Here is a 26,580-nt window from a genome sequence, read left to right as displayed (position 1 = left end):
CTTAAGAGCTCAAGAGATCCACCAGCCTTTCTTCCCCAGTAGCTGGGGTTATAGACATGTGCCATAACACTTGCAACCTCATTTATTTATTTGAAATTTTTAAAAAATTTATTTAGAGTTTTATTTTTCCCCAAATTACATGTAAAAACATTTTTAACACCCATTTAAAAACCTTTGTGTTCCAAATTCTCTTCCTCCCTCCTCCACCCTTAAGAATGCAAGCAATTCAATATGTTATACATGTGGAGTCATGCAAAATATTTCCACATTAGTTTGTGAAAGAACACAACAAAAAACCTTAAGAAAAAGAAACAAAAAAAGCTTCAATCTGTATTCAGACACCACCAATTCTTTCTCGAGATGGATCCCATTTTTCATAAGTCCTTCAGAGTTGTCTTGGATCATTACATTGCTGAGAATAGCTAAGTCATTCACTGCTGATCATCTTACAATATAGCTTTTCCTTTGTATATAATACATCTCACTTTGCATCAGCTCATGTAAGTCCAGTTTTTCTGAGGTTTTTCATCATGTTTTTCATTTCACAATAGCATTTAATCATTATGCAATTGTATTTACATCAAATGACACATTATCTTACAAAGATTTGGCAACAAAGTAAGCAGCCCTTACACAGTTTCAATAACAGCCATTTCTTTGAACTGCTAGAAGAAATACTGAAATTGTGGAATTGTCATTTTAAAGGACTTGTTCATAATCTGACCTGATTGATCTGCCACTTTTAATGTCACTGCAAGTTAAGGAGACTTAAGAGGTCTGCAACTGTCTGAGCTCACTTCCATACCCATTTTCCACTGAAGATCTAGAAGCTGATTAGTGACCTCGGGTTTAGCCTCTTGCGGTGGCTGACACAACCCTTCGGTTTTTCATCAAAATCTTATCTCATCCCACAATTTGTTCAGCCATTCCCCAATTGATGGTCATCTCATTTTCAAGTTCTTTGCACCATATAATTCTTTTAATTTTGTCTTTTTGGATACTGACCTAGTAATGGTATTACTAGGTCAAAGAGTATGCATGTTTCATAGCCCTTTGGCCATAGTTCCAAATTGCTCTACAGAATGTTTGAATCAGTTTACAACTCCAATAATGCATCAGTCTTATTTCCCCCATATCTCCTATAGCATTTGTCATTTTCCTCTGCTGTGCTATTATCCAATCCAATAGGTATGAATTGTTCTGACTTACATCTTTCTAATCAGTAGTAAGTTAGAACATTTTTCTTCATATGGCTATGGATAGTTTTGATTATTTCATCTGAAAACTTCATATCTTTTGATCATTTATCAGTTGGGGAATGGCTCTCATTTTAACAACTTTTACTCACTTCTCTATGTGTTTGAGAAATGAGGCCTTTATCAGACAAACTTGCTTCAGAATTTTTTACAGTTACTATTACTAATTGAATTTCCCTCCATCCCACTCCCTCCCCATGTAATTTACTCTATTCTCTATCTCACCCTGTCCCTCAAAAGTTTTGCTTCTGACTGCCCCTTCCCCCAATCTGCCTTCCCTTCTGTCACTTCCCCTCCTTGTCTCCTTCCCCTCCTAATTTCATGCAGGGGAAGATAGATTACTATACCTGATTGGATGTGTATGTTATTCCCTCTGTGAGCCAATTCTGATGAGAATAAGGTTCGTTCACTCCCCAGCACCTCTCTCATCTTCCCCTCCACTATATAAGTTTTTCTTGCTTCTTTTATGTTAGATACCTTGCCCCTTTCTCTTTCCTTTTCTTCTAGTATATTCCTCTCACCCTTTAATTTTATTTATTTTTTAAAGATAGCATCCCTTTACATTCAACTCACACCTGTGCCCTCTGTCTAAATATACTCTATCCACCTGCCCTAAGAATGAGAAACTAATCAAGTATCATCTTCCCATGTAGGAATGTAAACAGTTTAACCTTTTAATATCCCTTATTATTTCTTTTTCCTGTTTACCTTTTTATGCTTCTCTAGAGTCTTGTATTTGAAAGTCAAATTTTCTATTCAGCTCAGGTCTTTTCATCAAGAATGCCTGGAAGTCCTCTCTTTCATAGAATTCCCATTTTTTCCCCCTGAAGAATTATACTCACCTTTGCTGAGTAGGTGATTCTTGGTTGTAATCCTAGTTCCTTTGCCCTCACCGATCCTTTCATGTAGAAGCTACTAAATCTTGTGTTATCCTGACTGTGGCTCCACAATACCTGAATTGTTTCTTTCTGGCTGCTTGCAATATTTTCTCAACCTAGGAGCTCTGCAATTTGGCTACAATATTCCTGGGAGTTTTCTTCTTAGGATCTCTTTCAGGAGGTGATCAGTAGATTCTTTCAATTTCTATTTTGCCTTCTGGTTCTAAAATATCAGGGCAGTTTTCCCTGACAATTTCTTGGAAGATGATGTCCAGGCTCTTTTTTTGATCATGGCTTTCAAGTAGTCCAGTGATTTTCAAATTATCTCTCCTGGATCTATTTTCCAAGTCAGTTGTTTTTCCAACGATATATCTCACATTACTGTCTATTTTTTTTTCATTCTTTTGGTTTTGCTTTATTTCTTGATTTCTCAAAAGCATTAGCTTCCATTTGCTCAATCCTATTTTTCAGAAGTTATTTTCTTCAGAGAGCTTTTTCTACCTCTTACCATTTGGCCTAGTTTGTTTTTTACATTGTTATTTTCTTCAGTAATTTTTTGTGTCTCCTTTACCAAGCTGTTGACTTTTTTTCCCATGCATTTCTTGCATCCCTCTCATTTCTCTTTCCATTTTTCCCTCTACCTCTCTTTTCTTTTTTTTTTTTTCCCTTTATTTTCAAAGTCCTTTTTGAGTGCTTCTATAGCCTGAGACCAGTTCATATTTTTCTTGGAAGGTTTGGATGTAGGAGCTTTAACTTTGTTATCTTCCTCTGAGGGTGTATTTTGATCTTCCTTGTCACCATAGATACTTTCTAGATTCAGCTTTTTTTTCTGTTTGCTCATTCCCCAGCCTATTTCTTGACTTTTAACTCTTTGTTAAAGTGGGGTACTGCTTCCAGGCTGGATGGCTCACTGTCCCAAGCTTCAGGGAGTTGGTGCAGCTGTTTTCAGAGATATTTCTAGGAATTTGTAAGTTTTTAGTCCTTCCAAGGTGGTATGATTTAAGGAGAGGTATGTTTACTATTTTGCTGGCCTGTGCTTTGGTCTGCAAGCAACCACAGGCCTTCTTTTCTGCCCTAGAGCTATGAACAGAGTCCTGCTGCACTGTGGCTGTAAGCTCTTGTGTCCTTGTGCTCCTCCCCCACCTGAGACCACCACCCAAGACTGTGACCTGGATTCAAGTATGGGCTAAAACAACAGAGTCCTGTCTCGGTGCCAGCAAAGAGATCCCTGCGATCTCTTTATGGCCAATTGTTTGACCCCCTTACCGTTTGTGGGTTGAGTTCCAGAAGCAGCTGCTGCCGCTGCTGATTCAGAGCCTCCAGGGACCTGCTTCTGGTTTGCTGGGGTTGGGGCTGGATCTGCACTAGCTTGGCCTATGTTGGGTTGTGCTCCACTCTCACCCGGGTACAACAGACCTTTCCTGCCAACCTTCCAAGTTGTCTTTGGGTGAAAATTACTTCACCCTGTCTTTTTGTGGGTTCTACTGCTCCAGGAATTGTCTTACTTAATTATTTGAAGGTATTTGGAGGGGCCTTGGGGAGAGCTCAGGCAAGTCACTGCCTTTCCTTCTCCATCTTGGCTGCACCCTACTTGCAACCTCATTTTAAAAGTGTTATGGAAACCGGTTTAGTGACTTTCCTAAGTTTACCAAGAGGTCAAGGAGTGCCAGGGATTCCAAATCCAGTGTTGTACTTCTCTGCCTTCTAGTTTTAGGGGAGTAACTTGGGAGCCTCACCACTAAAACTTTATGAAATAAAATTTCCAAGTTCTAAATTAAATAATAATAATCTTTAGGAACAATCTACTTTAAACAAGTTTTTAAAGTATTTGCTTTATTGTCACTTTTTTTTTTGCAAGAATTGATCTGGAGATGTTTTGCTTAAGTTAATATGCTTTATTGAATATTTTAAAAGTTGGCAGTTTGGTGAGACCTATATGCCTTTTCTCAGAATGTTTCTAAATACATAAAACAGGACTGAAAGGGAAAAATAAAATAAATAAAGACTCCACATCCAAAATCTGCTTTATTGGAGCTATAATTTCACCTGTCTGGGTGCATCTTCCACCTATAGACATCACAGTCCTTCCACATCTGCTTGGAGGATTACAAAACTTTTCTCCAATGAATGAATCAATAAAAAAACAAACAAACAAACAAAAAAACCCTTTATCATTTGGTGGATACTAACGGGTACCCTCTGCAATTAGCTAGTCTGGTCCTTTGGCTACATTTGTTGTATGACAAAGTCAAAGCCATTCCAGCATATGTAGGATATAGTAGAGCTCACGTTCTGGTTCTATTTATTATTCAAGGATACATGGTCACCTTCATTCTAGGAACAAGACTTTTAGTAGTTTGGCTGCTCTAATAAATTGACTTTTTTTTTTCTTGGAAAAAAGTGTTACTTGCGTATAAAGCCAGCAATATTTGGACTGGAATGGGATCCCTTTCCTTCTCCATGTCTTCTCTTATCCTCCCCCAAGAATAATTATATGTACACAGCATGAAGAAGTATGATAATTTTATTATAAGGGCCTTCTTAAAAACTCAATTTAGGCCAACATGTCAGAAGTCTGGGGCTGCTGGATTCATTGAGCTTTTGAGTCTTAAGCTGAAGTAGGGCAAAAGCCAATCAAGTTATCTACATTAAATCTGGCATCAATATGGTGAGCCTTGATTGAGCGCAGGGGCTGCCAGGATAGTGAAGAAGGGGAAAACTGGTCCAGGTTGACAAATCTGAAAAGTTCAAAACTCTGGTGCTGATTAGTATTAGAAAATGATCCATTTGGGGCAGCTAGGTGGCACAGTGGATAGAGCACTGGCCCTGGATTCAGGAGGACCTGAGTTCAAATGTGACCTCAGACACTTTACACTTACTAGCTGTGTGACCCTAGGCAAGTCACTTAATCCCAATTGTCTCACAAAAAAAGAAAAAGAAAAAAAATGGTCCATTCGTGGTTGCTATACTTCTACTCTGGGCAAGATAGGGAGACCCAGCCAAGAAAAATAAAATAAAAACTCAACTTAGAAATAAAGCATGTGTTGGAAATTCTTTTTGTGCCAACTACTTTGGAATTTATATAGGTGAATGAATCCTCAGGTCCTTTTTTGTCTGTTTGTTTGTTTTAGTGAGGCAATTGGGGTTAAGTGACTTGCCCAGGGTCACACAGCTAGTAAGTGTTAAGTGTCGGAGGCCGGATTTGAACTCAGGTTCTCCTGACCTAATTATTATCATTATTATTATTATTATTATTATTGTGGGGCAATGAGGGTTAAGTAACTTGTCCAGAGTCACACAGCTAGTAAGTGTCAAGTGTCTGAGGCTGGATTTGAACTCAGGTACTCCTGAATTTAGGGCTGGTGCTTTATCCACTGCGCCACCTAGCTGTCCCCTAGCTACAATATCATTATTACAGAACCTCAGAAGTCATCTAGTCCAATCTATATCTGAGAATTTGCTCTGTAGCATCTAGCTAACCTTATAGAAGCTGAGTATGGAAGGTGGAGGAGGGATTGGATATGGGGGAAAAAGTATCAATTAACTACATTTTATTTTGTCATTGCCCTATTATTTATAAAATTTTCCCCTATATCAATCCTAAATTTGCCTCTTTGCAGCTTCTACCCAGTGTTCAGAAGATAACTAGTGCATCTTCTACCATACCAGTGATTTAGGGGATATAAGGACTTGAAGGCTGCTGTTATCTTCCCCTTAACTGTTTTCTTCTCTGTATTAAATAACCCCATTTCCTTTAACTGGTCCCTCTTATGATTTAGACTCAAGGCCCTTCTTCATCTTGGTTACCTTCACCAGACAGGTTCCAGCTAATGGATTTCCTTAAATTGTATTGCCCAGAACTGAACATGATACTCCATGTATGATTTGACAGGTTCAGAATATAGTAAACTGTTCTACTTCTGGCCAATGAGCTTCTCTTAATTCAGCCAAAGGTTGTACTAGCTTCCTTGTTTATCATTTCACCCTGTTGACTTAAACTGAACTTGAAAGTTAACCAGCATTTATTAAGTACCTACTATGTGGGGGATTCTGGGAAGATGGGGGCTAGTTCATCCCAAAGGACTAATGATGAAAGAGAAAGAACTAATGAAAACTACAGACTGAAGCATGCTATTTTTCACTTTCTTTCATTCTTTTTTTTAATTCGAATTTTCTTGTACAAAATGACTAATATCGAAATGTTTTACATGATTACACATTTCTAATCTATATCTGATTGTTTACCATCTCAGGGAGGGGGAAAGAGAGGGAAGGATAGAATTTGGAACTGAAAACATAAAAGAAAACTCCAAATATTAAAAAAAAATTAACATGTAATTGAAGGAAAAATAAACTATATTTTTAAAAATTCAGCCGAAGCAGCTTCTGAAGCCTGTGTTGGGAACCCAGAAATGGAGTTACCTTGGAACCCAGTACCAAGAAGGAGGGAGTCCAGCAGGGGGAGAGGCTAGAGACCAGTGACAAGAAGAGCCCCTGGGCTACAGGAGTTCCTTACAGAAAGCACATAATCTGACCCATTTAACATATTGAGGACCCAACAAGTCCTCCTCACACCTTTCAGTTCCTGAGCTTGTCTCAAAAGCATGCCCCCTCTCTGAGAAAATCAAGGAAAATCCCAACCACCATGATGAAATACTTTTGTTTGAGATTCCCCAGAAATAAATCTTAGAGAAGATAGGGCACTAAAAGTCCAGGTGAAGTCCCAGAGGGAAAAAAAATGCCCTGACTTCAGGACATTCAGTTACCTTTTCTGACTATTAATAGGGTTGCAGATTTTTTTCAAGTCTTTAGTAAGTATCCTCCATAAGATATCTAATGAAATTATCTTTTGGGAATTAGGGCCCTAATATCTAGGACTGTGCAAATGTTGTAACTTTTCTGTCCTTGATGTTGAAAACAATTTGTTTAGCTGTGTGACCCTGAACAAATCATGTAACCCCAATTGCCTCACCAAAAAAAAAATAAATAATTTATTACAAAAATCTTTGCAAATATTTTCTATTTTTCTTCTGTTTATTGACTTTCTTCACATTTTCATTCTCAAGTCCTCTGCAGATGATTTGGCTTAATTGAGCCTCAAGTCAAATTTTCTATTTCTTTCTTTCTTTCTTTCTTTTTTTTTTTTTTTGCTTTGTGGAGGCAATGAGGGTTAAGTGACTAGCCCAGGGTCACACAGCTATTAAGTGTCAAATGTCTGAGGCTGGATTTAAACTCAGGTCCTCCTGAATCCAGGGCCAGTGATTTATCCACTGCACCACCTAGCTACCCCCCAACCTAGTTGCCCCCTCACCATTTCTTTTCACTTAAAAATAAGATTGCCTTGTTAACGGAGATTCTTTTGGCAGCTTTTTTGGTCTCTTTGTTATGACAGTTGATTTATATTTGTTAAAAATTCTATATAAAATTACTATAATTGATGTCTGCTTCATTTCTACAACCCACCACCAACTACTTGTTTAACTAGGTCAACATAGAGTTGATTCGATATGATACTCTTCCTTCTCCTTTTTCTTGTTTCTTCTAGCTTTCTATTGAGCTTGATCTTGACTCTAAGAAGTTGGTTTCCTCTGTAGGCAGCTGCTTCAGGGATGACTCCCACCTCAATAACATGTACTTTCCTTTCTGTTAAAACATAACCAATGTTGTTTTATGTGATACCATTTAGTGTTTGTCAGTTCTAGTGCCTACTAAACTGTTTCTCAAAATATTCATGGTGTAGAAGCATTAAGATTCTGTGCCCAAATCTTTGATCTCTTTCATTCCTTTTGACGATGGCTATGAATGTGGCATTAGATTGGATTTTCTGAGCCAGACAATTTGGATCACAGGACCATAGATGTACAGCCAGAGGGGACCTCAGAAGCCATCTAGTCCAACCTGATTTTACAGACCAGGAAACTCCTTACTCTTTTCACTATACCACAATATCTCTGAGTAGTGTATCTTCCTATCCTGCCTCTCCTCCTCTTGTCAGTGCCTTAGTCTGGAAGGGAAATTTGATCTAGATCCAGAAAAAGCTCCAGGAAGCCTAGAGAACATCCCCATTCCATTCTTGTACTGTTCTTCCTAATATATTTGAGTTTCTGTTTAACAGAAGCTTTGAGTTTTTGTTGTGTAACCTGTCCCTGCCATGCTTATAAATTCCCCCTGCTGGTTATAATTGAAAGACACAAAATACCTACTGTCACAAACATGTGCATTTAAATAAAAACTACATTATTTAACCAAACAGTTTATAAGTCAAATAACTACTAATTTAATGAACAATATTTTGTTATTTTCACCTAGGGAAGTTTATAATTTAATGTAGGAAATAAAAGATACAAATGTCTATATTATAAACTATAAATTATCATTGCAAAGAAGAAATATGAAGAAAATACTAGGAGAGATCTGAGGAGATTTAATCTTATTCATCTGTGGATCTTGAAGACTTTATGCAGGAGGTGACACCTAAGCCCTTAAAGGCAGGATCTCATAAAAAGGGAATTTGTGAAACTTCTAAGTGGAAGCCTAGAAGAAATTTCTTCATTGTCCTGTTCTTAATATTATCTATCTATAGTCACAAGGGTCCGCAATTCAATTTCTACATAGGATCCTAGATTTAGTGCTAGAAGGGACCTTAGAGATCAACTGCCTCATTTTACAGATGAGGAAAATTAAGTCCAGGAAGAGTTCGACTTTCTCAAAGTCACACAAGTATTAAGTGTGAGGTGGAATTTGAACCTAGTTGCTCTGCCTCCAGCTTTTCCCCCTACACCATACACACCATGGAGAATAGAGCTTTGCCTTCTTTTCCTTTGACTTCATTTAAATATGCGATGATAATCGAGACACACTACCCAAATCTCAATCTAAGAGCACACGGAACTAGTTTTGAAATTTTATCTAGATCACTATTACTGACTATAATTTACTATGTAATTCTTTCATCTCTTATCCATTAGTGATTAAACTATTTGCTGTCCCATGTCCAAGTAACTTATTTAACATCTTTAATCTCTTCTCTGACACTTCCTGTTGTTGCTCTTCTCTGAAGTCCAATTCATTTGCCTCAGTATGTCTAGTAATGAGGTATCCTGGGTGTTGGTTCTTTGAGAATTTACTTATGTTTTCTACTCAAAGAAAGGGGGGGTAATTAATTTAATTTTAATTTATTTCCATTTTTTCTTTTCCTCTTTTATGCCATTTTGGGAACACTAAGAAGAAACTCATTTATTCCTTTGAGGGAATTTTAAACTAGCTTTTAGGAAATAAAAACAAGTGTATTCTAACTATTCCTCATGATTTTTCTTCTCTCACATAGATATATCATTCTGTAAGGAGTGTGAGACATGTACAGTATGTGGATAATTTAGAAACAAGTAACACATATTTTGTGATCCTTTTTTTTTTTTTTTTTGCGGGGCAATGGGGGTTAAGTGACTTGCCCAGGGTCACAGAGCTAGTAAGTGTCAAGTGTCTGAGGCTGGATTTGAACTCAGGTACTCCTGAATCCAGGGCCGGTGCTTTATCCACTGCGCCACCTAGCCGCCCCCCTTTGTGATCCTTCTTGCTGCCTTAGGTTCAGGATCCATCGGTGAGAACTTGAGAGTTAGGAGAAGAGTCCTGATTATTCAATAATTGGAAAGGACTTAATCTTAGCAAAGGCTACAGTGGTGCTAGCTAATCCAGCAAAGTGATAGGTGTCCTCAGTGAGTCTCCAGGTTAAGAATTTTTAAGCCTTATGTGCTTCAAAGATTTCTATACAGTGTCAAAGGCTTGGCTGACATCTTTCAAAGCATAACTGATGGGGTATAAGTCATCATACCTAGCCAAGAAGCTAACAAAAGCCATCTAGAATGCCCCCAGAATAATATTAATTCTATTCTTTTGACTATTAGCTGCTGGTGTTGATTCAAAATATATAGTCCCAATTGACCATCTGATTTATATTACAAATTTTTTTTTTTTAATTTTTGTATGACTCCTGATAGGAATCCTATGCCTCCAAAACCCATTCCAAGGTTCTGTCACTCCTGCACTGCCTTTCCATTGCCAATCCCCCTCTCCAAAAATCCACAAAAGTTTTGTAGAACTTGGGAGAAACAAAGCACATTTTAATTTCCAAATTTTAAATTATCATGTAAATTAAGCTGGTGATATGTACACAGAATAGTGATTCCAGAACAACTTCCATATCAGTAGTCTTTTCCTGTCTTTTAGTATAATGACTCATATTTTTGAGATATTATTAATGTTATTTGGTGTTCAGTATATCCTGACTACTTTCTCAAAGAATGTATTTGTGATATATGGTCATGAGACTTCTATGAAACTTTGGTATCTTTCCATTTTATGTCATTAAATTTTTTTTTTAATTTGTGGAATAAAACAAGCATTTCCATAACTTACTACAATAAAAAAGATGACTAGATATAAAACTGCAAAAAATTATCATGCAAATGATAAATGAAGTAAAGCCAAAACCCAAAATGAAACAAAACAAAAAAAAAACCAAATAAACAACTAAGGAAGAAGGCAAGCCTGGTGTGTAAGAATTGGTCTTTAAGGCAGGAAGACCTGAATTAAAATCCTGCCCTAGACATTTATTTGCTCCATGACCCTGGCCAAGCAAAAGCTTTTCTGGGCCTCAGTTTCCTTATCTATAAAGGGGGGGTTGGACTTGATGATCTCTGTGATCCCTTTCAGCTTTAGATCTATGATCCCTCTATTTTCCTGGATCATTGTTCTGTTTTTCTTCTATATATTTGCCAGTAGTAACAACTAAAAATGTTTATAGTATACTCTGTCCAGTGTGTGCGTGTGTGTGTGTGTGTGTGTGTGTGTGTGTATGTATGCATATGTATGTATATATGAGCTAGACACTGCCACAAATGAGTTTTGTGGTCCCTTCAGCTCCAGTGGGTTCAACTATCATCTCTATGCTGTTGATTCTTTAGATCTTTATATTTAGCCCTAAACCATTCCCACTAACTGCCACTTGTACATCATGAATTGAATATCCCATAGACGTCTCAAACTCAACATGTGCAAAACAGAAATACTTATGTATTCCCCCAAATTCTTGCCTGTTCTGAACTTTTCTATTACTGTCCAAGGTACCAGTCATGTAGGCTCACAACCCTGATGTCATTCTCTTCAATCCCACTCACCCATCATATCTAATATGATGGCAAGCCTTGTTTTTACCTTCAAAACATTTCTCATTTAAGTCCCCTTCTCTCTACTCACAGTCACTACCTGGGTATAGACTTTGACCACCTCATATCTGGACTATTGAAATAACTTTTCAGTTGGTCTCCCTGGTTCAAATCCACTCCCCACCCCTCCTTTGCAAAGTTCAAGTCAGAACATGTCACCCTTCGCTCACCCCCTTCAATAACCTGAAGTGGCTCCCTATTACCTCCATGATCAGTTATAACCTTTGTTTAGATTTTAAAGTACTTTCTACCTTTTCAATCTTCCTTTGCTTTACTCCTATGCCTGAAATGCTCTCCTTCCTCAATTCTGCCTCCTGGTTTCCTTGGCTTCCTTCAAAAATCAGTTTTAAATCTCACCTCTACAAGAGGCATTTCTCCATCTTCATGTCTGCTCCTCCTCCCAAAATTCCAGTGTCTTCCCTCTGTTTTTATATTTCATTTACAACATATATATCTTGTATTTGCAATCTTTTCATGTCTCCCTCATTAGCAGGTGAGTTTCTTGAGTGAAAAGACGATGTTTTTTGCCTTTTAAAAAAATTCCCAGCACTCAGTAGAGTGCCTGGCACATAGTAAACACTTTTTTTTTTTTAAAGTGAGGCAATTGGGGTTAAGTAACTTGCCTAGGGTCACACAGCTAGTAAGTATTAAGTGTCTGAGGCCAGATTTGAACTCAGGTACTCCTGACTCCAGGGCCAGTGCTCTATCTACTGCTCCATCTAGCTGCCCCGTAAACGCTTTATTAATGCTGGTTGACTCACTAGCTGACCAAGTGAGATATAAGGGAGGACATAGCCTTAAGGGACACCTATGGGTAGGGGGTGACATGGATAAACATCCAACAAAGAACATTGAGGAGTGGTCAGACAGATAGGAGAAGTAGGAGGAAACAGGTTCATGAAAACATAAAGAGGAGGGGGAATTCAGGAAGAGATGGTGATCAGTGGTGTCAAAGGTTGGAGAGAAGTTAAGAAGACTGAGGACTGGGAAAATATTATATTTGGCAATTAAGAAATCATTGGATAGTTGTGTGACCCTGGGCAAGTCACTTAGCCCTCATTGCCCCCCCCCACCCCGCCCACCAAAATCATTGGTAACTTTGTAGAGGGAAGTTTCAGTTGAATGATGTGGTCATAATCTCCATTGTCGAGGGTTTATAAATCTATGGAATGAGTGTAGATAGCTACATGTAGCGAAATTGGCTTCCTTAAAGAATATTACCAAGAAGGGGAAGAGAGACATTGTGAGAAAGTCAACAGGGGTGGTCAGATCAAGTGAGGGTTTTTTACCTGTTAGTGCAGATTTGAACGACTCTATTGCTTTTTTTTTGGGGGGGGGGGCTGGGTAGTGAGGGTTAAATGACTTGCCCAGGGTCACACAGCTAGTAAGTGTCAAGTGTCTGAGGTTGGATTTGAACTCAGGTCCTCCTGAATCCAGGGCCGGTGCTTTATCCACTGCTCCACCTAGTTGCCCCAAGTGAGGGGTTTTTTTTGTTTTTTGTTTTTTGGTTTTTGGTTTTTTTGCGGGGCAATGGGGGTTAAGTGACTTGCCCAGGGCCACACAGCTAGTAAGTGTTAAGTGTCTGAGGCTGGATTTGAACTCAGGTACTCCTGAATCCAGGGCCAGCGCTTTAACCACTGCGCCATCTAGCTGCCCAAGTGAGGGTTTTTTTAAGGATAGGAGAAACATGGGTGTGTTTATAGGTAGCAGAGAAGGTTCCAATAGGTAAGAAGAGATTTGAGATAGGGGAGAGAGCAGGGAAGGACAGATGAAAGTGAAGTTTGCAATTGGGGGAAGAAGTTTCAAGTGGTGCTAAGATGTAAGGCATGGGACATCTGGTAGGTGGGTGACATAGAGTGGCAATGGGGTCATGTGACCCTTCAGAATTTAACAGGAGTCCTTCCCACCATGAGAATCTCTGTCACAAGAGAAACACATTGCTTTCAGTCAGGGGAGTTTTGTTTACAAAATTTCGCTAACATTTTCAGACAAAGCAACAGAAAGGAGGAGAAGCAGCAAAGAATCTCTACCCATAGCATTTTAAGAGCAGGGTTTATTGAGTTGTGGAAATAAGCAACAGGCTCTTGTTGATAGGATAGGGACAGAATTAGCATCATGACCTTTGTCTACCACTTTCTGTGCATCTGTTGCTTAGCAGATCAGCCTTATTAGTAGAGTGTTATGTTGCTGGAGTAGGCTGACCCCTTCCCTGCATGGATCTAGTTAGCTAAGGTGGAACAGTTCGGTTTTGCCCATTTATATGGTGAGAAAGTGCATTTATAGATTAAAAATGCATCACTGCTTTTGTTTCTCTTCTAAAAAGGTAAAGCCAGATACGCTACAGGAATAAAAATGTAATTTAAATTCTAAGTATTGAGAAGTGGGTGCTGTGTCTGTCACATGCAATTAGGATTTGTGGACAGATGTACTATGTGACTAAAGGCAGATATCCTTCATGGCAAACCACTGGGCTAATTTATCATTCTCTGGTTTAGTTAATGAACTCCTAAAACAGACCTCATCAATGCTGACTGGCTTTGTATACCACTCCCACCTCTACAAAGGGGAGCTATGGACTAGGAACATAACTAAAAAGAAGGCATCACACAGAGCTTTAGCTGAATATTTGTTGTTGTTTTTAAAACTCCTCTGCCTTGATTTCTCCTTCTGTAACATAAAAGAGAAGCTCACTGGGGACAGTGGGAGTTTTTTGCTCTTTGTAAAGGGCTTTATTAGGCACTGAGTGCTTCATTAATAATCCAATTCCAATTTTTGTTTGATAAGGTTTGATATCTCTTATTTTAGTAGTTGTTTCTTCTTTTGTATAAAGAACAAGAATCAGCCCTTTTTTTAAAAAAAAGATTTGGTATGTCTTTAAATATTAATAATATACGATACTAGTTAGTATTTTCTGAATTTATAGTAAATTCTGTAGCAGAGAATGATGTGCTTGAGACTCATACTAAAGTTACACACATCCAAACACACACTCGCACAAACATAAACACTGTCAAAACTTGATTTAAAGAAATGAATAACCACAAGTAGCCAGTACTGCTGTACCACTGGGCATGTCCTCTGAAGTCCTGTTTTCATACCAGTCTTTATTTTTTTCCTTCTTTGGAATTCATCAAAACAGTGTACCTTTTTGGCCATCTTATCTCTAACTCTTTCTCCCTCTCCCCTTCCTCTCTGTATAATGTAAAATACCCATTAATTACCTATATGCAGTTTTACACATCCATCTAAAATCATTCTGTACAGCTAGAAAAAAATTAAATCTTCTTTTGTAATACAGTTATAATCTTGGAAAGGATCAAAGCCCTACTTAAATATAGGACGGAAGTCAAACCATTCAACACCTCAAAACCTTCAATAGTATCCCCAGTCCTTAGCACAAGGCTTTGCACTTAATAAATATTAATTTAATTGAATAGCTTCCCATTGTTCAAACTTCTGAGCTTGGCATTTTTGATCCTTCTCAACATGTCCCTGAATCTCTCCATATTCTCCCATTACTACTTCTTATGTACCTGGTGCTTCAGCTGGTCTATCTGATATTGAGTTTTGTTGAATTTTGCTATGCTTTGTGTGCTGCATGGTCTTTTTATTGGCCAGAATTCCTGACTTCATTCAAGGATCGGCCCAAGATCCACCTCTTACCAGACCCTTTTCTTGTCCTGCCAGCAGCTCTTAGGCTATCTTCTTCAATTTTGTGTGGTTGTTGCATTTGCATGTTTTAGTGATTTATGTGTGTTTTCTCCCCCATTAGGATATTAGAATGTAAATTACTCTAAGGCAAAGAATATTTTTTTTCTCTTCTTTTTTGGGTGTCCCTAGCACTTAGCATGCATGCATGCATGCACACACACACACACACACACACACACACACACACACACACACACTCCTACCTGCAATAGTAAAGTTAAGTGATTGACTAAATTCATACGTGGGATTAGATTTATTTATTTGTTATTATAATATGTCCAAACCACCAGTACAACCTTCATTTTGGGAGATTTCCTTCCTCAGTGGAAGCAGCCTGTGAATCAAGTATAGGTATGGTATAACAGCCAGGTGGTACAGTGAATACAGTACTGTTCATGGAGTCAGGAAGACATGAGTTCAAATCTGGCCTCAGAGCTGTGTGACCCTGGGCCAAGTCACTTAACCTCTGTCTGCCTCAGTTTCTTCAACTGTAAAATGAAGATAATAATGGCATATAACTGCCAGAGTTGTTATGAGGAATAAATGAGACAATATTTGTAAACTGCTTAGAACAGTGCCTGGCTTGTAGTAGTTGTTTAATAAAAGTGTATTTCCTTCCCTAGCCCTTTTTTTTTTTTTTTTTAGTGAGGCAGTTGGGGTTGAGTGACTTGCCCAGGGTCACACAGCTAGTAAGTGTTAAGTGTCTGAGGCCGGATTTGAACTCAGGTACTCCTGACTCCAGGGCCGGTGCTCTATCCACTGCGCCACCTAGCTGCCCCTTCCCTAGCCCTTTTACTTGCATTTTTATTTGAGAATCAATTTTATAACATCAAATGTTTGTCAGGTCAGTGATGATAGTTGGCATTAGCAGTGATTCAATTGTTTGGGTATCTTAAGAAGCAATTTTTTAAAACCTGAGGATAACTTTACAAAAGATATCTTTATTTACTTTTAAAATTGTTATTTGATTCCTTATTTCTGAACATTTCCCTTTGCCATCCCCTACCCAGTGAGCTACCCTTTTTGACAAAGAATAAAGGGGGCAGCTAGGTGGTACAGTGGATAAAGCACCAGCCCTGGATTCAGGAGGACCTGAGTTTAAATCTGACCTCAGACATTTGGCATTCATTAGCTGTGTGGCCCTGGGCAAGTCACTTAACCCCCATTGCCCGCCAAAACAAACAAACAAAAAAGACAAAGAATAAAAAGGAAAGAAATTTTAAAAAGCAAATAAGTGAAACTAATCCATACATCAGTGAAGTACAATGGTTTATGAAATGTTCCATCCCTGTTGTCATATATCTGTAAATTAAGGAAGGAGGTAAGTTATCTCATCACTTCTGTTGGGTTAATATAATTACATAGCCTTTGTCACATTTAGATGAGAAAAAAATTCTTCAGCCCTCAAAGCTTGCTCAGCACTCATTGCATTTGCTAAAAGCTGTATGAGTCAATGCGCTGCCCCACATCCCATTTGTCCAGAAGAAACAAAGACCAGCATGTTACTTTCACAGTAATTCACACTCAGTGCAGAACTCCACATATTTTCCCTTGTACTTTCTTATGCTTTTTTTTCATCTGTCCCAGAATGGGAAAAATTCATGATCACAATACCAAATCCCAGGAATATAACCATCTCCTCTTTTCCCCCTTGGTCTTAGATTTGCTCCTGAACAGACCCTTTTCACTTTAGATGTTCATTGAATCACTATGGGAAAATCAAATTTACTCCGTGCAGTTGGAGACAAGGACTTCTCTCTGAGTCATCAAATGGCATGGTTAAAAACTCTCTTGTCCATCCCTGGAATACAATGGTGTGGCCCTTCTATTGCCCGAGGAGTGTGGGATTCCTGGGATTTGTGTCAGTGTCTTTTATGTGCAAGGGGTAATAAAACATTGGATTGAAAGTGGAGTCCAATTAGGCTCATGGATAGCCAATCCCAGAGGAACCAGGGCCAGCAGAGCCCAAATGAAAACCAGGCTGGTGAGCTAGCATCAGGAGCAGATTGGGTGGGTCCCTCACACCGACCTACATAGGCTGGTTTCTCCACTGGCTGCCTGTGGGGATGCATGGGAGTTGGTGGGGGGGGGGGGGGAAGGTCAGAAAACAAGTGGCCTAGCTTAGCTACAGTTGAGGTTCCACTTTCCCTGAGAAAAAATAAGAGCCAACAGATACAGATCAGGGTGCTATAAACCACCCAGGAAACTTTCTGAAACCTTCCTTCTCCTCTTTGCAGTTGCTACCACTGGCCGTCTGCTGCTTCCACGGCCTTCAAAAAGAAGGCTTCTTTGCTTCTCTTTTGAGCTTTGTCTCAGCTCTTCCAAGAAAGGGAGCAGCAGGTTGGGTGTGTTGGAAGGGAACTTCATGCCGTTCCCCTGACAAAAAATCCTCAGGTGCTGGGAGCTCGTTATTTCAGACAGCACAACAGCAACTTCTCCTCTATACACACCCCTACCCCATCCCTATGTTCCTAAAGGAAATGGGTGTCTGTATTTAAATCTGGTTTGAGGTCCCCTTGTATATCCTATGATGAAGAGTCATCCTGACTGGGGACATGGGGTCTCTGTGTGGGAGGGGGTGACAGGATGGAGAGAGGGAATTTGGGGGCTAAGGACATGAAACAGTTGATTTAAAAAGTTGTCATTTTTGCCACTCATCATGCCTTCTGGAACCAATTAATGATGAGTACTGAGATACCACTGTATTTACATTGTTATAGTTACTTTCCCAGTTCTGTTTAGTAAGGATCAGTTCCTATCATGTTGTTATTGCTTGTGGTGCAGTAATATTTTATTTCATCAACATGCCACAATTTAGCCATTCTTCAGTCAATAGGCATCTAGTTCTTTGCTACTATAGCACATGTTTGGGGCTACTATAGCACATATATTTGGGGCTCACTTTCTCAACTCCCACTAATACTGAAAAGTTGGGTCCCTGAATTCGGATAGCTACAACTCTCTTCAGGACTCTAAGAATCACTGAGGATTTGAGGGTGTCAATTTTTAAAAATAAAGTTTTTATTGATATATTTGATTTTTATATCTCCTAAATTCCCACCCATATCTCCTGTTTCCTCCATCCCAGAGAGCAATTTTATAAAAATAATTTAAAATAATTTTTAAAAGAAAAAAAAGAGAAAAATCAGCAAAACTGATCACCAGATCAAAAAAAAAATCTGAAAATATTTACACACCCTCTTCAACACCCATGGGGCCTCCCATTCTTCAAAAGAGTTGGGGGAGGTGTCTTCTTTAGTGCCATGATATTCTTTGTAATTATACAATATTCACTTTTGATTGTTTTGTGGTTGATCCCTCCATTTATATTATTATAGTTATTGTGTATATTGTTTTCTTGATTCAGCTTACTTTACTCTGCATTAGTTCATGTCTTTCCATGCTTTTCTGTAGTCATATTTGTCATTTCTTTTTTTTTCCTTTTTTTTTTCGTGGGGCAATGAGGATAACTTTACATTGGCCTGGGCACCCGCTTCAACTGTCAAGTGTCTGAGGCTGGATTTGAACTCAGGTGCTCCTGAATTCAGGGCCAGTGCTTTATTCACTGTGCCACCTAGCTGCCCCTTATTTGTCATTTCTTACAGCAGAATAATATTCCATTACGTTCATGTGCCTCAATTTGTTTAGACATTCCAAATTAATGTGAATTACTTTGATTCTGTTCTTTTTCTAATACAAAAAGTATTTTAATAAATATTTTGGTGTATATGGGTACTTTCTTTTTTATATGTGACCTCCTTGTGACATAGCAGTGAAATCTCTAGGTCAAATCTATGAAGATTTTAGTCAGTTTATTTGCATAGTTCCAAGTTACTTCCCCAAAAGGAAAATACTGATTTTCAGAGACTTTTGCCTGTATGTATACGCAGTTCTGGCTTAACATTCAATTAAAAGACTTTTCATCACCAAGGGACAAGATGACAGGAAACAAAGTAAGGAAATATTTGAGCATGCTCTAAAGTGGGGGAGGTAAAGGATCTCCAACAAGCACTTCCTGAAGCAAGTTTAGCAAGGCTCCATGTGAACTGATACCAGGCACAATATGGCATATGTTTGAAGGACTGGGTCTCTATTGGCCAGTCTCTTTATACTATGATAAAAAAGGTTTCATTTGCAGATTAAGAGTCAATGGAGGGGGGAGGGCTGGAGGGAGGGGACGGGCGGGGGAGCGGCGGCTCCTCCTCACCTCCACATCCGCCGGAGCGGCGAGGACTAGGCGAGAGCGGCTGGATCCCGGAGTGGAGCGGGCCGGGAGCGGGATCGGGGCCAGGCCGGGCGTGGAGCGCGGGGGCAGGGGGCGCGGCGGGGGCGGCGGCGGCGGCGGCGGCCCGGAGCGGCCTTCCCTAGCCAGAGCTTGGAGGAGAACGGCCCGGGTGCCCCTTATAACTGGGCTCGGACCACAATGGTTCCCCGTCCAGCTCTCCTAACAGGTACTTTGTACAGCACAGCACAGTCTTTCCCACTTGTGTTTTGGAAAACAAAAAATAAAAAGCAAATTCTGCTTTGAAGACATTGTAACCCCAGAGCTTTGGGCACCGCAGCCTTGGGTCTGGGGGTCCTCCCTCACATTAGTGTGACTCCCTCTCCGCCATGAACGGCCTATCCATCAGCGAGCTCTGCTGCCTCTTCTGCTGCCCACCCTGTCCCGGCCGAATCGCAGCCAAATTGGGTTTCCTGCCTCCAGAGCCTACCTACTCCCTTGTGGCCGAGCCTGAGCCAGGTTCCAGCGGAGGGGGCTCCACCCCGGGGCGGGGCTCTGGGGGTGCTCTGGGACCCTGGAAATTGCACCTGACAGAGCGAGCCGACTTCCAGTATACACAGCGCGACCTGGACACGACCGAGGTCTTCTTTACCAAGAGCAGTCGAGGGAACCGCCTTTCCTGCATGTACGTCCGCTGTGTGCTAGGGGCCAGGTTCACAGTTCTGTTCTCCCATGGCAATGGGCCAGATGAGCAGCTTCTACATTGGCCTGGGCACCCGCTTCAACTGCAACATCTTCTCTTATGACTACTCAGGCTACGGGGTGAGCTCAGGAAAACCCTCTGAGAAGAATCTCTATGCTGACATCGACGCTGCTTGGCAGGCCCTTCGGACCAGGTATGGCATCAGCCCAGAGAACATCATCTTGTATGGGCAGAGCATCGGGACAGTGCCTACCGTAGACCTGGCCTCGCGTTATGAGTGTGCTGCTGTGGTGCTGCATTTCCCCCTCACCTTGGGCATGAGGGTCGCCTTCCCTGATACCAAGAAGACCTATTGCTTCGACGCCTTCCCCAACATTGAGAAGGTCTCCAAGATCACATCGCCTGTGCTGATCATCCATGGCACCGAAGACGAGGTGATTGACTTCTCACATGGACTAGCGCTATATGAGCGCTGCCCAAAAGCTGTGGAGCCACTCTGGGTGGAGGGTGCCGGGCACAATGACATCGAGCTCTATAGCCAATACTTGGAGCGTCTCCGAAAGTTCATTTCACAAGAGCTGACAAACCAGCGCAACTGAGGCCCCCGATGAGCCCCATGGGCCAAGATGGGTACCACCGGGCAGACAGGCCAAGATGGGCACTCCACTGGGAGCTCAGAACCACTGCTGAGGAGTGAGAACTCAATTGGGAAGCGGGGAGACTCCCCAACCCTGGGCTTGCCTCTCTACATCTGGTGCCCATGGCCTCTTCTGACATCCACTCCCCTTCCAGGAGAGGGGAGGGACAGAATGACCCCCATCTTCCTCCCCACAGAGTCCGCGGTGATGACCCCAAACTTCTGCTAACACTGGGGCTGTCCCCGCCCCCTGGGAGGAGCTGAGCAATCCAAACCCCCTCCTCTCCTGCTTCCCTTCCCTCTACCAGGACAATAGCAATAATACATCTGCCAAGTGTGATAGGGGAGGACCACAGTGGACCTCATTCTTCCCCACATCCCTCCCCTCAAATCCCAAATTCCTGGGAAGGTAGTGACTGCATGAGAAACGTCTGCCCTCCCTTCTCCCACAGCTCTCTCTGCCAATCAGGGAGGGGTATTCCTACCACACCCCAAGCCCCAAGGTGGCTCCCTTCTGGCAGGGCCCTTCATGATTTCAGATACACAAACTCCCCTTCCCCACTCTTCCCAACATGTACAGATATACAGATAGATGGAAATATATCTGCATTCATTTTGGAAGCAAAAACAAAGAAATTAAAGATTTAAATTTTACCCAAAAAAAGAGTCAATGGATTTAAATTTAACTTTAAAATTATTATTATTATTATTATTTTTGCACGGGGCAATGAGGGTTAAGTGACTTGCCCAAGGTGACACAGCTAGTAAGTGTCAAGTGTCTGAGGCCAAATTTGAACTCAGGTCCTCCTGAATCCAGGACTGGTGCTTTATCCACTATGCCACCTAGCTGCCTTAACTTTTAAATTCTTAGTTTGCTGCTAAAAGTTCATTAGTTATTTTTCTCCCATTTTAATATTTTTGAGAAGCCTACCTGTAGACTCTGTCACTGGAAGGTAACAATAGCCTTTTCTAAGGCTAACCTTAGATAACTGAGAAAAATTGCCTACTTCAGGCCTCTCCTCCAAATTATAGCCACCTGTGTCTAAGATTTTTAAGAATGTTAAATGTGTGCCAAAGAAAGATCAAAAATGATTTCAGAGGGGGAAGCTAGGTGGTGCAGTGGATAAAACACTGGCCCTGGAGTCAGGAGAACCTGTGTTCAAATTCGGCCTCAGACACTTGACACTTACTAGGTGTGTGACCCTGGGCAAGTCACTTAACCCTCACTGCCCCACAAAAGAAAACAGGAAAAGAAAAAAAAAAAAGAAATGGAAAAGAAAAAAAAAGAAACCTCTCCCTCATAGGAGGAAGTTTGTGAATATTTATAATGTAAAACCACAATATATCAATAAAATGTTTTAAAAAATGATTTCAGAAAGACTGCCCATGATCGTAGCCACCAGTGGCCTGGCCAATCAGGGTCCCCTAAACCTAAAAGGCTATAAATTAAAAGCAAGACTTTCTTGCTAAGCTACTTTAAAAGAGAGCTTTTTTCTCTGTATAAGTAAGGGAAAGTCACAGATTTGTCCTGAAATCTCTCATGTGGGTAGTGGTACTTTGCATTTGGATAGCCAGCACAGGACAAACCCCTACACAAGCCTGGAGGAATGTGCTTCTTAACAGAAAACACTCAGGAGGGCCCTTACAGCTATCCATTCAAAACCAGCTTGTATTATTTTCTTCAAGAAATCTCACTGTAAAATATGTGAGTCGTACAATGAGTTTTGTTTTCACCTTTCATTAGTGCGGTGGTGATGCCTACTTTGTTGCTTTCCATTTATAGCACAATTACTGATAAATGTTGGAGGCATGAACAAGAGAGCCTGATCATCTCTCTGGGTTCTCTGAATATCTTATGTAACTCCACATCTTTGATTATAGTGTTCTCTGTACCCAAAATACCTTCTGCCAACCATTTCTGTTTCCTGAAATCTGACTTATTTTCAAAATGATATTACTTTCAGAAAACCTTTCCTACGCTTTCAACTAAGAGTGAGTGATTTTTCACTTTTCTAAATCCACAGTATGTTGTTAACACTGTTTACTTTGAACTAGAATTCTCATTGCACATATCGTAATCTGTTACAGTAATTTGTGAGCATGTTTTTTCTCCACTATTAGACTATAAGCTCCTTTGTATCCCCCATGGTGCCTAGCATAGTATTTTGGTCACAGTAGGTGTTCGGTAAATATTTGTTGAATTAAATTGAAAAATCTCTAGGAAATAAAATTCCACCACTCTCCTTGATATCATACTAAATGATAAACTCCTGCATTTCCCAAAGCTTAGAATCTTCTCTACTCAATAGGCTACAGATAACAAAAGTCCTAGGAATGAAAAAAAAAGTCCTAGAAATGGCTGCCCAGGAGTTGCTGTATGCTTAAAAGTGCTCTCACTGTAACTGCACAAGAAATCATTCTCATAGTTGTGAAGCACTTTAAGAAATCATTGTAGTTTTATGAAATCATGGTTAACTTAAAAAAAAAAAACCCACAAGATCCTATACCAGTATTGTGCAGAGGGCAACCTAACCAGCAGCATCTCTTTAAGAAGAAACAGGAGTTCTTAAATTGTCTTTCTGCTGTGCCTTACTTTAAAATTTTGGATTTTATTGTAAAATAATTCTGCCATGTAAAAATGTGGTTTTCCAAACTTTTCTATTTCCTAATGTGCAATAAACATGTTGAAGTTGAACTAAATTATAAATGCAGATAATATTAATTTACTGTAATTTATACTCTTCTTTTATCTTTTTATTTTTGACAGTTGAGACTGGGACATAAAGCATAATTATGTTCTGGGCATCATCCTCCCTTAGAAGTTTTAAATCAGTTCATGAGGCTTTCAGGGAGGCTCATGTCATTTATCCATCAGCATTCAGTCCATTTAATCCAGGCCTCTCAGCTGTACAGACCTAGCCCCTGTTGTGAGTGATCGGCCTGCTTCAGTGCTCCCAGCTTCTCCTGTCACATCACATTTGCATAAAAGAGGACGGATAACCAAATTTGAGCACACAAATGAAAACGCTAAGCGCTGAACCTGTCACAGTTGTTGTTCAACTAATTGTGAAAAATTTGATTTGCTAGCCTTTCACTGTTTATCATGTGGACCCCCTTCTCCAGTGTGCCTTGCCTTTTGCTTCTGTACATGTAGCTTTTAAACTCTCTGCACAAGCAGCCCACCCTGGGGATTACTTACCTCTCCTACCAGCTTTTAATGTTGGCTCATCTACTTGACTAAATTAGGCCACCATGGCAAACAAACACATAATTAAAAACCTAGGAAAGACAACTACGATTGCACTTCCTAAATTGATTTTACAATTTGGTGCTGGTGTACGCCTTCATGTGTTCTCCCAGTTGATAATTGTACTTTTTCCTATAACCTTGTAGGTAGGGCAAATTTATGGATGGTTTGGTTAGGGTAGCTACTTGGCATTTGCAGACCACAATAAAATGCTTCTTAGCATCTACTTGTCAAGCCCCCCAAAATTGTATAATGGGTCTTGAAAAAGCATATTCCAATTCCTTGATAACACAGCAGCCTGACATACAAGTATACATTTTTAATCAAGGTTTCAAATGGTTCCTTTTGAAATGGTATTAAAAACATTGGATGAAGTTCCTGGGTACACAACACTAAATCAAATGAGGCTTGTTGAATGGTATGTAAGATACATGTTTCCTAAGTCCTTCTGTGTATTATGTTCAATTTGATTCAGGATATGCTATTAACTAGCCTCAACAGTAAACCCTTTGCAAGTATTAGAATAAGAACCTTTCTTGATGTCCATTTAAAAGCTATGAGATGTGATGAGAAAGCAATAAGGCTATTTCCCATGACCCCAGAAGAAAATCAGGCTCTCTTCTTTGTAGTTGCAGCATATCGACACAGAAACTCACTGATTACTTCAACTTGAATTCATTTAAGCCCTTAATGTGTTATATGTGTAATGTTAAATCAACAGTGAAGATGGTTTTCACCAAAGATTTTCAGTTAAGTGTGCTTTTAAGACGGCATCAGGATAGGTGGGCTATCTTATAGTGTTTTTTAATTAACACAAAAGAGAATTCTATAAATTGTGAATCTTTATTTCATACCTCTTGTTTTTTTCAGAAAGTATAAATGCTCCATTACTGTCAAAACTCTTCTGCTTGTCTGTTCCAACTTCCTAGTCTTCTCTGTGAATTTTGATAAATGTTACAAAGTCTCTCTTTTTTTTCATCATGATTGCTACCAGCATAGTGCACTGCCTCCCAATAAAAAAAGAGAAATAGATAAAAAAGAAAATTTCATAACAAGTAAGCATAGTCACACAAAATAAATTCATACAGAGACCACATCCAAAAATGTATATATCCCTCAACACCTTGAGACAACCAGCTGTCTGTCAGAATATGGGTAACATGCTTCAGAATCATAGGTCATGTAGAGCATGGTTGTTCATTACATTGATTAGATTTTTAAAGTCAAAGTTGTTTTTCCTTACCTCATTCTATATCAGTTCATAACATTCAAGGAGCCTCCAAAATAATCTTTCATAATTTCTTACAGTGCAATTATATTATAAATTTATATTATATTTATGTAGCATAATTTATCCAGCTATTATTCAAATAATTAAGAGGAAATCTAATGTATTCCCCTTAGATTCTAGCTGTCTGTCCCTCTCCCCCTTTAATATTCCCTTCATGATCAGGAAGTTTGGATTAACCTCCTGCTTAATCCCTTTGTCCCACCTCATGCTCTGCTATTTTCCAGTTGAATTTGATATATTTCTACACCAAAATGTTTGTATGAGTGTGTTCAACCTTTTCTTGCCCATTAAGAGTACAAATAAAAGTGAAGTTAATCTGGTACCATCTTCCTCCCTCCCTTTCCTTTATTTTTATATATTCTTTTCCTTTACCCATGCCAATCATAAGAAATATCAAGTTCTTGCTATTTCATGGATTAATTAGTATCTTTTTGGTCTATTCTATTTTTCAAGGAGTTCATTTGAGGATAAAATTTATAACTTTCTCTTCTAAGCTACTTATTCTCCTAACTCTTTCTTCTAGAGCTTTTATTTCATTTTTTGCAAGTTGCTTCATCTCTTCTAGGTATTCATACAGTCCTTGTGCAAAATAATTTTTTCCCTTTGAATTACTTATTACTTACAGTTGTTTTAGAGTTATTCCTTCTTTTGGAGGGATCTCTGGATTTACAATAATTTTTTTTTTTTTTTTAGTGAGGCAATTGGGGTTAAGTGACTTGCCCAGGGTCACACAGCTAATAAGTGTTAAGTGTCTGAGGCCAGATTTGAACTCAGGAACTCCTGAATCCAGGGCCAGTGCTTTATCCACTGTGCCACCTAGCTGCCCCTACAATAATTTTTAATACTGATAGGTATTTTAATCGACATATTAATCTTCCAGCTTTAGTTCTTGAATTAGAACTTTGTCTAGGGATAGACTCTACTCGTTTTTTTGTGGTTTTGGGTGGGTTAGCCAGTCCTGCTTGATCTTGCCCTGTATCTTTTGGATTCCTGCACTGACTGCTACCTCCTGAAGTTAGACTTCCTCCTGATCTTTGAGATTCACAGTGATAGATCTTCAAAGCTCTCTCTGGCATCTTAGGACAGAATGTAAGGGACCTCAGAACCATGGGGTCTGGACTGTCCCCACTGGACCACAGTGACCAGTGCTGCTGCCCTTTGTTACTCCCCACAGCTTCCAAGATCCTCACCAGGGGCCTTTTCATTTGAACCCTCTGCTCTTACTGCCTCCAGACATGGTGTCTTGAAGGCCACATCTGTCCTTGGTGGTGTTGTTAGGCTGTCCTGTAATGATGCTGGATTTCTTCTTGGAGCTCCTTTTCTATTTCTCATGGGTCTCTGGCTGATTTTTTTTTTTTTGTCAGAGAATGGAAGAAATGATTTGATGTAATTTCTCATAGGATTTATGACT

The 26,580-nt window shown here is 39.8% G+C and overlaps 2 pseudogenes; one reads left to right on the top strand and one right to left on the bottom strand.

The window, feature by feature from the left end:
- Positions 1-629: 629 nt before the first annotated feature.
- LOC122747220 lies at positions 630-15,094 on the bottom strand (annotated as a pseudogene).
- A 4,327-nt stretch (positions 15,095-19,421) lies between these two features.
- On the top strand, positions 19,422-21,245 carry LOC122749239 (annotated as a pseudogene).
- The last annotated feature ends 5,335 nt before the right edge of the window (positions 21,246-26,580 follow it).

This window comes from Dromiciops gliroides, chromosome 3 (assembly GCF_019393635.1).
Source record: "Dromiciops gliroides isolate mDroGli1 chromosome 3, mDroGli1.pri, whole genome shotgun sequence".
Classification (NCBI taxonomy): Eukaryota; Metazoa; Chordata; class Mammalia; order Microbiotheria; family Microbiotheriidae; genus Dromiciops; species Dromiciops gliroides.
The sequence above is the reverse complement of the archived record's forward strand: the minus strand, read 5'-3'. Positions and strand labels throughout refer to the sequence as shown.